This window comes from Peromyscus leucopus, chromosome 9 (assembly GCF_004664715.2).
Source record: "Peromyscus leucopus breed LL Stock chromosome 9, UCI_PerLeu_2.1, whole genome shotgun sequence".
Taxonomy (NCBI): Eukaryota; Metazoa; Chordata; class Mammalia; order Rodentia; family Cricetidae; genus Peromyscus; species Peromyscus leucopus.
Genome location: NC_051070.1, coordinates 76,138,915 through 76,151,242, shown reverse-complemented (window position 1 = coordinate 76,151,242; position 12,328 = coordinate 76,138,915). Strand labels below are relative to the sequence as shown.

The 12,328-nt window shown below is 42.6% G+C and overlaps 1 protein-coding gene across 4 annotated transcripts in view; it reads left to right on the top strand.

The window, feature by feature from the left end:
* Positions 1-12,328, top strand: part of Fbxo34 (F-box protein 34) — a 74,386-nt gene that overhangs the window by 38,306 nt on the left and 23,752 nt on the right. The window lies entirely within an intron of this gene.

Sequence of the window (12,328 nt, the reverse complement as noted above, 5' to 3'; positions counted from 1 at the left end):
GGGACAGGTATTGGTAGATGAAGCTCAAGTCAGTGATCTATTAAAGGTGGCTCATACTTAAACATTTAATTGGGAGCGAAAGATGGCTTAGCAGTTAAGAGCACCTGTTGTTCTGGTAGAGGACCCAGTTCAATTCCCAGCACCCACACAGTACCCGTAACAGTTACAGGGCATCTGTTGGCTTCTTCTGGTTTCTTTGGGCAAGGCATGCACTTAGAACTTGTTAACTCTGGCTTAAGTAACGTCATTTGGTAACTTGGAGTGTTTGTGGTAAGCTGTTTGCACCACCAAAGTCAGCAAATACTGCAAATGTGCATATTTTCTCTTCCCCCACCCTCCCCTGCCGCTTGCTGGGCTCACCAGTTACTGCACATCACGGGCTGGGGTCTATTGCATCCTTGATCACTGTGTAGGTGGAGTGTGGGTGGATTGTAGGTGTATGGAACTCTCTGAAGGTTCCATAATGGAATTCTGTGGAAATAAACCACAGTCAATTAGCAGGAGAAAAGACATGCATTTTTAAAAATAATATTCTTCCTAAGGAACCAGGAAGTTGGGGGTGGATGCAAGTTTTTTGAGTAAATGGTTTTAAGGGAAAATTTGTAGCCACAAAGAACAGACAATAATACTCTGGGACAAAGTTCATCTTGGCTCTGGACATAGTGTTATCCCAGTCATCTTTCCTGAAAGTTCCTCTTTCCTGTTCAACAGGTTTAGGAAGGAGGGCTTAGAACTATCATTCCTCCTAGAAGAACTTAATTTTAGTTAAAGAACTTTAGAGAACATCCCTCTTATGCTTTGAGAGAGACAGGGATGGGAGAAGGTTAGACTTTGGTTTCGAGATTGCTTGTTTAGTTTACAGATATTCAGCATGTCAGCATGCCACACTTTGCAAATTGGTTTCTGCATCCCTTCACCTCAAACTGTCTGCACCTTGATTGATGTACTGAAGGCCAGACAGCCATCTGTTTTAAATAGGACCTTTGGCCTTTTGCAACCTGGAGAAAGGAGAAGGGCAGTGATGTGTACACCCGAAAGAAAATAGGGAATTTGGACAATATTTCAGAAAAATGTTAGTCATTCCATTGTTAGCCCTGCTACTATTTTTTTTTATTATTATTGTTAGGTGTGTGGGTGTTTACATGTGAGCACACATGTGCGTTCATATGGAGATGTCTTCCATCACTTTCTAGTTATTGATGCAGAATTTCTCAGTAAACTTAGCCCTCATCACTTCTGGCTAGTCTAACAGCCAGCTTGCCCCCAAGAGTCTCTTCCTCCCAAGTGCTGAGATGCAGGCAGCTGCTACACCTGTCTGGCATTTTCCTAACTGAAGGCTGAGCATCCAAACGCTTGTTTTCACGCTTGTCAGACAGGTGCTTAATCTACTGAACCAGCTCCCCAGCCCTTGACTTCCTGGTTCTGTGTCTTTGGGGGAATGACTGAAGGGTGTGTGTGTGTGTGTGTGTGTGTGTGTGTGTGTGTAAACCACACCCCCTCTTGGTATTTGGGGAATGATCAAGGCAGAGCTATGTGTTTAGTCTTACCTGGGAACCTGTGATAGAATTCTTGATAAAATAAGTAAATGATCTCGACTATTAAAGAGATTTTAAAATAGGCCTAGCCAGTCTCCAGTTGGTTTGCAAGTCAGGAAAGATTTACTTCTTGTGGGAGGAAGTTTTTTCATTTCCCTGAAGTGTAACTATCTATAGTGGTTAAACTGAATGATTTGTGCTTGTTTGTTTGCTTATGAATGTGTGGGAAGGTGAAACAGTATCAGGTTACATAGTTTGGTCTTCAGGAGGACTGGACCCAGTAATATTTCCTTGTTCCGATTCTTTAGCAATTCCAGCTATCCGTCACTGGCTGGTCTAGTGACCGATCGTTCATCCACTCTGGTAAGCAGTTAATTGGGCCATAATCTAGTGAGACTTTGAGTCATCCATGTCATGTGAATGGGCTGCTCAGACTGTTAGTGCCCTCCATTTCAGAGTCCAGGGCCTTCTCCTGCCTTGTCTTTGCTGACAGCTCTATGATAGTGCAGAAATGTCCTGGAAACCAGGTGTGATGTAAGCGGAGGCAGCACTTCAGAGACAGAGGCGAGGTCCTTGTCATCCCAGGTTCAAGACCAGCCCTGATACCCCGTCTCAAAATAAATGAGGGAGGGGGTCAGGGTGAATGAGGGGGTAAGATTTTAGGTCAGTTAAACTCTTAGATTCTCCTGTTAAGGAATACATTCTTCCTTTTCTTTTTTCTGTTTTGTTTCTGTGCTGAATAGTGAACCCAGGGCCTTGTACATGTTTGGCATGTACTTTACTACTGAGTTAAATACCTGTGCTTCACACACATGCTTTAATTTTTCAAAAGACTTTTGTGGTTCAAGACAGGGACTGTTGTAACTAAGGGGAATGGATTCCCGATCAAGTCCCTTGTGATACTGGACATGTGAATTACACATAGACCCAGGTGAATGTTGGAATTCAACCTTGTGAAGAATGGTAGTTGGCTTAATTACTGTTATATTGCTGTGAGGCGACACCATGACCAAGGCAACTTATAAAAGAAAGCATTGAATGTGGCCTTGCTTACAGTTTCATAGATTGGGTCCATTACCATCATGGTGGGGAGCCCAGCAGCAGGCAGATGGGCACGCCATTAGAGCAGTAGATGAAAACTTATATCCTTATCCGAAAGGAGGAAGCAGAGAGAGAAAGACTGGGTTTGGTGTGGGCTTTTGAAACCTCCACTCCAAGAAGGCCACACCTCCTAATCCTTCCCAAACAGTTTCACCAACCATGAAACCAAGCATTCAAATACATGAGCCTATGGGGGCCCTTCTCATTCAAATCACCACAGTGATCTTTGTAAAGATCCAGTATATAGGAATATCCAGTTGCTAGGTTTTAGTAAGCATTTACACAAAATGATGTTTTGTTCTTCTTTTCTGTCTCCTCTCAGTATCCTCTTCTGTGTGCAAGAGGTTTTCCTGTTCTTCTTCTCTCTAGTTAGTGTGATGAAATCTAGGTCAGACTGTATGTGGGCTAATTGCTGTTTTCAGTTCTCACGAGATTTCCAGTGATTACCCTCAGACATGCAAGGTGGAGGTGGGGGGCAGCTTTCTTTATAAGCTTATGCTCGAGACCAACATCCTGTGGTATCTAAAAGGACCTTCTCCAGAACTTTATTCATATGAAAAATCACCTTGAATTGGATGTTAACAGATTACCTTTAGTGAAAAATGGGATTATATGTGGTTATCTGGGTCCTGTGGTAACTAACCCTGCCTTCATCTGAAACTCATCTGCATTTGCCTTGGCATTGCCTACAACATGCATTTGAAGTACAGAATCTATAAATAAGGGAGGGACCTTTTTAAAGCATGGTCTAGAGAGAATTACATAGGGCTTTTATTACTTGATTTTTGCTGGACTGAGGAGTGAGCCGAGAGCCTTGTGCATACCAGAAGAGTCTACCATTAAACTGCACCTTCAGCCATTATTGTGGGGTTTTGAAAAGCTTACTCGGGCACTGGACCTTGTAGAAGTGACAGTGAGTACCTGGTTGTCCAGATGCTCTTCTCTCAGCCTGAGGTGGTAATGTGGGCAGCTGCATTGGCCTCTCACAGTTCTCTTGGACAGATAGGATGGGCTTTGGGGAAACACACTACCGTATTCCTTTTCTGTTTAGAGTCTCATAGTGGACACTTTTTTTTTTTTTTTTAATAATCTGTAAGCTGGATGTTAGGGGGTGTTAAGTCTAGCTTAGGTAACATACTGAGACTTTGTCTCTAAAACCCCCAAATCTTTAAAACTTTAAGGTGAGAAAGTTTATAGTTTTTAATGCACAGTCATAATTTTGTTAAAACTTCTGTGAAAGCTGGAGTACTGTTGATATGGCAGATGGTCGTGATAAAATGGGAACATGTCAACTAAAAAGAAACCAATGTGGGTTGAATTATAATTAAAAATATCTCTATGACTCACTAAAATATTTTTCATTTGGGTTAACTTGTTAATGCTGTAATCTTGTTTTATTCATCTTTTGAGAAAACCCAAGTAGACAAAGCAGGCTGGCAGGATGGCTCAGCAGGCCACGGTGCTTGATGCTGTCTATGCCTGGTGACCTGGGTTGGATCCCCGGGTCTCCTCCCATGCTAGTAATAGAACAGTTCTGACCTCCGCATGCCCACCGTGGCACATGATATTTTCTTTACAAAAAAAAAAAAAAAAAGCCAAGGATGCCTTTAGAATTTCTCCAATGGTAAATTTTTAGGGCATGGCATGAACTTTCTGAAGTAAAAGAATCTTAATAAGATGATTATTTGTAGAAGCTAATAGAGACTTTTGCTTTCTCTTCTGTTGTGGAATATTAGTTGAAGATGTGTTATATTCATTTATGCTGTGGAATATTTGTTTAATGATGTAAACATGTTGCATTTGTTTAACTCTGTGAAGCTGTGTTACTTTGCCTGTCTAAAACACCTGATTGATCTAATAAAGAGCTGAACAGCCAATGGCAAGGCAGGAGAAAGGATAGGCGGGGCTGGCAGGCAGGGAGAATAAATAGGAGAAAAAGAGAAAAGGAGGAACGAGAAAAAGAGAGAGGACACCAGGGTCAGCCACCCACCCAGCAACAGAATAAGAAGTAAAGAAAGACATATAGAAAAGAGAAAAGTAAAAGCCCAGAGGCAAAAGGTAGATAGGGTAATTTATAAAAGCTGGCTGGAAATAGGCCAAGCTGAGGCCGAACATTTATTACTAAGAGTAAGTCTCAGTGTATTTATTCAGGAGCTGGGTGGAGGGCCCCAAAGAGTAGAAGAGTTAAAAAAACAAAACAGAACAACTGCACTCTTCAATGAGTTGTCAGAAATGAACAGAATTACTTGCCAGGAATACCTGGTCATCTTATTAGGAGATTACTCCAGACACCTTAATGGGCAGAGCTTCTTCCCATCTTGCCAAGAGGAATGGCCATCCTTGATTTCCTGTCTCTTGCATAACAGCCCAAAGTAGGCAAAAATGATATTTTTTATTGAGATAGTTCACATCATTTGTGACTGTTGCACTGGAGCTGTTTTGGGTTTTTCATGCTTGAAATCTTACTGAGCCCAGTCAAAACTGGTTCCCAGTGAGTTGATGGTCATTTTACCAGAAGGAAAAAGGAGTGTTCTAGGTTTCTTACAAGGGTACAGGTCCTGTTTATGAGCTCTCCATCTCAATGACCTAATGATCCCTTAAAAGTCTCACCTCCAAATACAATCACATTGAGACTAAGGGTCCAGTATAAGGGACACAAACATGTGTACAACAGTGCTAAATAGTACTTGCTAAGAATTTGTTGAGATAGCTTCTCACACTGTTAGTAGTTCAGCACCATCAGTTTGCACACTACCCTTTGATTCCCGGCTTCCCTGTTTCACATTAGTGGGTCTTTAACAAGACCAGTGCATGGGAACCTTTGAGGTTTCCTAGTATGTTTTGAGTTTGTGACCAGTCTGAAAATGTGTAATGCTGAGCTCGTTGATGGAGCAGAGCTGTGCATAAGAGAATATAGCCCAACGCTTTTGTTTTCTTCGGTCTTCTTAGAGTCCAAAAGCATCACCTCATGTTTATAAATATACTCTAGAATTGGTTCTGTTGCCCCTATCTCATTCTTAATAAGAACAATGCCCCAGAATGCTCTACATTTTCAACGAAACAGCTTATTACCATGGTAACAAGGAATTGGCTTATTCTAACTGAGGCAGGGTTCTGGTCTAGTGCTTTCAGGAGAATATAAAAACAATCCAGTTATTTTGTTGAAGACTTAATCGTATGACCTGTTCAGGGTCATGTCCAGATAGCCTTAGCTTATAACTATGACAGAGCACAACCAAGGGATATTGTAAAGGAAGGACAGTCCCCTGAGTTGGGATCTGTCACCTTGTGAAAACACCAGAACAGGTCCAGATGGCTGCCTGTGTACCTGAGGATAACCGAATAACTTCCTGTTCAGTGTCATTCCCATTCCCATCCTTCTCCCAGTCCATCTTGAAAACGGCTGACTGGCAGAGGTGTAGGAGAATAGCGAATCGCATGAGAAGACAAAAGTAGAAAGTGATTTTCCTTAGGCCAGATTGTCCATGTGGCCCTCTCAGTCTTTCATCTAAACATGTGGTGGATGAGATTTGGAAGTACGTTTCTTGCATTTTGGTCTGGGGCAAGGCTGTTTAGAACCTGCATCGTCTTAGGGGTTTTCTTTAAGAGTGAAGCAAAGGTGTGGTGGAGCAAGTTGCTGGGCAGCAGAATAAAAGGAATACAAAGGGATTTGAGATTTGCCACCCAGCCTGTTTACCCCAGCTTCTGTAGGATGAAAAGAAATTTAAACATTTTCTGGTAGTTAGTAAAATATAGTTTAGCTTATGAATAGAATTTAAAAGTCTGGTAAAAATCAAAGTATAAATCATTTTAGTTTAGCTAAATAAAATCTATGAATAGGGATAGTCTTAGAAAGTGTTACATTTTATTATGCAAATAGGAAAGTTTTGGTAGACAGGATAGGAGAACTCCTAATATTACAAACATTGTGGATAGTTTGATGTAATTAGAAGATCAGACCTAAAAACCGATGTTAAAATTTGGAGGTGAAAGTGCTGGCAATTGAACTTGAGGCCTCCTGAACAATTTGTGTAAATAAGTTGTACTTGACAATATTTGTGTATCTGTAAATGTACTGTTTGGGGACTGGCACCCAGAGAGGTGAGCACACCCCCGACTGTCAGCTGAGAGATGCTGTTGTAGTGCAGGAGCGTGAGCACTGTGGCACATGTCGGGAGGGAGGGGGAGTGTGCAGAATGAGTGAGCGGACGTTGAGGAGCAGTCTTTGTGGGAACAGTCCAGGAGTGTTCTGAGAGGACATTTGAGCAGACCCCTGGAGGAGGAGGAGGAAGGAAAAGACACGAGTGGATATCTCTGGGAAGCAGCAGGTTTTGTATCAGCAAGTGTCAACGCTGGGAGGTAGGATTGTGTGTGTCATGTTTGAAATAGAGTCTGGTTTTCCACTAAACTGAGTAAGCACAGAGGAGAAGGTAAGCAGAAATGGGAAGTGAGCCTGTCTGCTAGAACTTGTGATGGAGAGTGGTGTAGTGTGGAAGACGGTAGGATGGGAGCTGGGGAAGAGGACTCCGTGATTGAGAGCTCTTGCTCTCACAGAGGACCCAAAGTGGATCCCCAGCACCCACATGGAGGCTTCCAGCCGTCCATAATTGCAGTTGCAGGGGGCTGATGCCACCTTCTGCCCTCTGAGGGCACTGGGCATGCATGTGATGCACTGACACATGCAGGAAAACACCAGGACAGAAAAGACAGGATGGTCGGGTAGAACGTCTCTGCTCTTACAGTGCAGGAACAGACGGAGAGAGCAGCATGGCGCTGAAGGAAGGGCGGCGCCTTACTGAACAGGGTGGCAGCAGTGGACAGTGGCAAGTAGTGGTTGGAGGACAGAGCCAGTGGGATCTGTGAGGAAGGAAAAAGGGGCCAAGAAAGAGTCGAGGTTTCCGGTGTTAATAAGTGGAAAGATAATGCTTCTGTTTATTAACATGAGGAAGACTGTGGAATGTGCAAAGGGAGTCAGAACTTTTACTTTAGACATGCTCAGTTGAGATGCTTATTTGATAGGCACATGAGAATTAAAATAGCTGGTGTACAAACTGGAGAGAAGTTTGCGCTGATTCACTGAGGCATACCATTGAGAACATTAATGGGATGAAGGAGGTCCCGACATGAATAGGTCCCAAATTGCTTGAGGTGCCATGGGACATCTTTAAAACTTAGCATGTTCATGAAAACATTGTGGTAGGGTGCACACTTGCCCACATCTGTAATTTAAATGTATGTTTAGGGATATATGCTTGCATGTATTGTGTGTATTTTTTTTGGGGGGGGGCTGGGTTCAGCAGTGTACAGTTCTATATGTGCACCTAGTAGTGTTTGTTACACACAGGAAACAGTGAGCGAGTAGAAAACAAGCACTTCAGCCAGCTATGGGGCTTACACTTGTAAGTCCAGGTCTTGGGAAGCTAAGGATTATGAGTTGAAGGCCAGTCTGGACTACATGGTGACATGCCCCACCCCCATTTTTAAAATGATTTTTTATGTGTGTGGATGCTTTGTCTGCAGGGTGTGTCTGTATACCACATATGTGCAGTACCTGTGCAGGCCAAGAGAAGGGTGTCAGATCCCCTGGAACTGGACTTACAAATGGTTGTGAGCTGCCATGTGAGTGCTGGGAATCAAACCTGGCTCCTCTGGAAGAGCAGCCAGTGCTCTTAATGCTGAACCATCTCTCCAGCCCTATTCCCCCCCCCCCCCTGCTTTTGTTTTTTAAGAAAAGAAGGGGCTAGAAAGATGGCTTGGTGATTGAGGATGTGCTGTCCTTACGAGGGGACCAGCACCCATTGTCAGGAGGCTCACAGCCACCTGTAACTCTGGCACCGTGGGACCCAACTCCTTGGGCACTTGCACTCACACATGCATGAGCGTATATATTCTATCTGAGCCCCTATGCCACTGGTTCTTAACCTCTGGGTCCTGACTCCTTTGAAGGGGTCGCCTAAGACCATCAAAAAACAGATATTTGCATTACAATTCATAACAAGAAAATTACAGTGGTGAAGTAGCAATGAAAATAATGTTATGGTTGGAGCATATGGTCCACAGCATGAGGAACTGTATTCAGTGTCACAGCATTAGGAGGTGAAGAACCACAGCTCTAGACAGTAGTGTTCTCGATTAAGGCAGATCCTCTACCCTATCCTCCAGATACATATAGATTATTTCTTACTATTTTTCCCCTATATGTATTGGTGCATGCATGCATGCATGTGTCTGTCCCTGTGCGTGTGCCACAGTGCATCAGTGAGTGTGAGGTAATCAGAGGACAATTTTTTGGGGTTCTCGCCTCCACCATGTGGGTTCCAGAGACCAACTGTTGGTCACCAGGCTTGGCAGAAAATATCTTTACCTACTTAGCCATCTTGATAGCTCTGTAAAAAAAATTTTAATTATTCTAAAAATCAGTGTAGATTGGTAGTGGTAGACCGGTGAGACAGATCTTACTCTGTAGCCCAGACTGGCTTCAAACTCAGAATCTGAGTCCTTGGAGTACAGGCTTACAGTAGTATACCCTGTTTCCAGAAGTTCTTTCTCATTTATATTACCATGTTCCTGGTTTGGTTTTGGTCTTGAAATATCATCTCATGCAACCCAGACTAGCCTTGAACTCACAGTGCAGGATGATCTTGAGATGATCCTCTTGTCTCTGCCTCCCAAATGCTAGTTAGGAAGATAGGTGTGCACCACTATGCCCAGTTGATGTGCTGGAGGTCAACCCAGGGTCTTGTGCATGTTAAGCAAGTACTCAATCAACAGGGCTGCATCTCAACCTTTACCCTGTTCTATTTTTAAAGACTTATTTATTTATTTATTATGTATACAGCATGTATGACTACAGGCCAGAAGAGGGCACCAGATCTCATTACAGATGGTTGTGAGCCACCATGTGGTTGCTGGGAATCGAACTCAGGACCTCTGGAAGAGCAGTCAGTGCTCTTAACCTCTGAGTTCCCCTTTACCCTGTTCTTAAGCCTTAAAAGCACTAAAAATTAATTCATTTATTCCAAATATAGATGGGCAGGGATACAAACCGCTCTGAAAGACAAGCCTCATGGCCAGCAATAGATAGATGGCTAATGTGAAACGAACTCAGTGGCATCTTTGGAGATTCTTTTCAGGGCTTGTTGTGGAATATTACTTTAATTGTGTGTTACATTTGTTCATGCTACATTTGTTTAATTATGTAAAGGTGTGTGGCTTTTGTTTATGCTGCATTTTATTATGTAAAGATGTGTTGCTGTTTCACTTTGCCTGCCTAAGGTTCTTGATTGGTCTAGTAAAAAGCTGCATGGCCAATAGCTAGGTACCTGATTGGTCTAGTAAAAAGCTGCATGGCCAATAGCTAAGCAGGAGAGGGATAGGCGGGGCTGCTGGGCAGAGGCAACAAGAAAAAGGAGAAGAGAGGGAGACACCCAGGGCCAGTCAGCTAGACACAGAGTAGGACATACAGAAGGAAAGAAAGGTAAAAGCCCTGAGGCAAAATGTAGATGAGAGTTAGTGGGACAAGTCTAAGATAAGGCTGAGCATTCATAACTAATAAGAATTCTCTGTGTCATGATTTGGAAGCTGGTTGGTGGCCCAAAAGGAAGCCTGTTGCAAGGCTTTTTTTTTTTTTTTTTTAACCTTATAGGTCCTTTGCGTATCTATCATGGCTTCTGGTTTTGTGTTCTTCCAGGATTCTGGTGTGTACAGATCGGTGTGTCACTGGGTCTGTGTGTGCTTCTTGTGCTTTTCCCTTTGACTCCTTTTCTTCTGTTTGTTTTTGTCCTGTTCCTGTTTTGTTATCTTATCATCATTCTTTAGATGCAGTTGGTTATCTAAGGAAGACAGGGTATGGATTGGGATGGCAAGGGGAGTTGAGGAGGATCTTAAAGGAGTTGGGGGTGGGGAAACCGTTATTATATTGTATGAAAAAAATCTATTTTCAATTAAAATAGAAAAAGGGATTTCTGGAGGAAAAAAGGTGGGTAATTTGACTTCTTCAGAGACTATACAAAACTTTGAGATAACTGGAAAAAACTAAGGTGCGTTTTGGTGGATAAGGTCAGATGTTTTTGTGTGGGGCACGATTCTTTCTCACTTCCCACCTTATTTTTTGAGATAGGCTCTCTGCACGATTTCAATAGTCTGGCTGGTCTGCAAGCCCCAGGGATTATCCTCATTTCCTTAGTTCTGGAATTACATCACCCGTGCTGGTTTCTACGTGGGTGCTGAGATTCGAACTCAGTTCTTCATGCTTTACCACAAGCACTCACTGTTGACTGACAGTTGATCTCCCCAACACCAAGATCAGATCTCTTTGAGAGAAACAAAACTCAGTGAATGAGCATCTAGAGAGCTTTAGTTCAAGTTCTAAGCAATGTGAGCACTGTGTGTTGCCATCTATTCAGGTTTATGACTTGAAGGGGACAGCTAATAAATCAGCATTTTATAAAGAATATTTAATTAGACTCCTTGATGCTTTTTAATTTTGCATTTCAAAGGTATAGCTTTCTATTCAGTAATAATTTGAGGAAACAATTAAAAATTCTTTGAGGAGTCACATAGTTTTCTGGGATTTGTAGAAATGTGGAAGAATTGGGGGGTGGTAGAAAAATTAAACATGGATCTTTTATAATCAAAAGTCTTTGTGACTGTAAAGACCAAAAGGGAAATTCACAATGATGTGATCTTTCTTAAAATTTAGTATATACAAGTTTTTTTGCCAGGCATGGTAGTGCATGGTTGTAATCCCATGAGATGTGGAGGCAGGGAGGTCAGGAATTCAAGGTCATCCTCCAGGTGGAGGCCAGCCTAGGCTATAGGAAACCTTGTCTCAAAACAAAGGATTCCTCTGGGCTTCTCAAACCTTCTTATTTCTTCTGTTTCTGTTAGGTCTGGAGTAGGAAACATGATCATTTCAGCGACACTTTTCCTTTTTGGTAGCCCTCCTCTCCATGTCAAGTTAAAAGTAGCCATTTCCACTGCTTCCCTTCCCTGGCTTTGTTTCTCTTGTTTGGTCTTCTTCTCCCTCCCTCTCCCCTTTCCACATGAGAGCCTGCAGAAGGCGGTATGTGTGGTTTTAGATTTATGGCTTTCCCAGAACTGTGCCAGAAGTTTATAGCTAAGAGCTGGGTGTGGTGGTACATGCCTGTAATCCCAACACTCTAGAGGTTGAGGCAGGAGGATCATGAAAAAAGTTTACAGCCAAGCAGCATCATATAGGCATGACATCACTTTTTTCTTTCCAAATATAATTTCAGGGCTATAAACTCTAATTCCTCTACACTTTTGCTAATATGAACAACTTTAAAAATTCAAATTTTCAACCTGCTTTCTGCGGGGTTTATTTCTCTCTTATTCCATCCTCCTTAGAGGTAGTTGGAGGTCTCATACATGTTTTCCTATAATGTATTTCAAATCGGAGACTTTAAGGGCTGATTTGACTATGTATTAGGATTGGCTTCAGTCCCCCAAAGATGTTCCTGTTTGTTTCATTTCTCTGTGATTGCTGATGTTCTCCTCCTCCTATTTGTTTGTCATTCAGCTGAATGTTCATGTTGTCTTCATGGGCTTTGTGCCATAGCCAACAATAAAAACAAGCAACCACTACACCTTCTTCTGTGACCTGGTTGGCTGCAGAGCAGCTTGGGAAGTCTGACCTGAGCACGTGTGTGTGTGTGTGTGTGTGTGTGTGT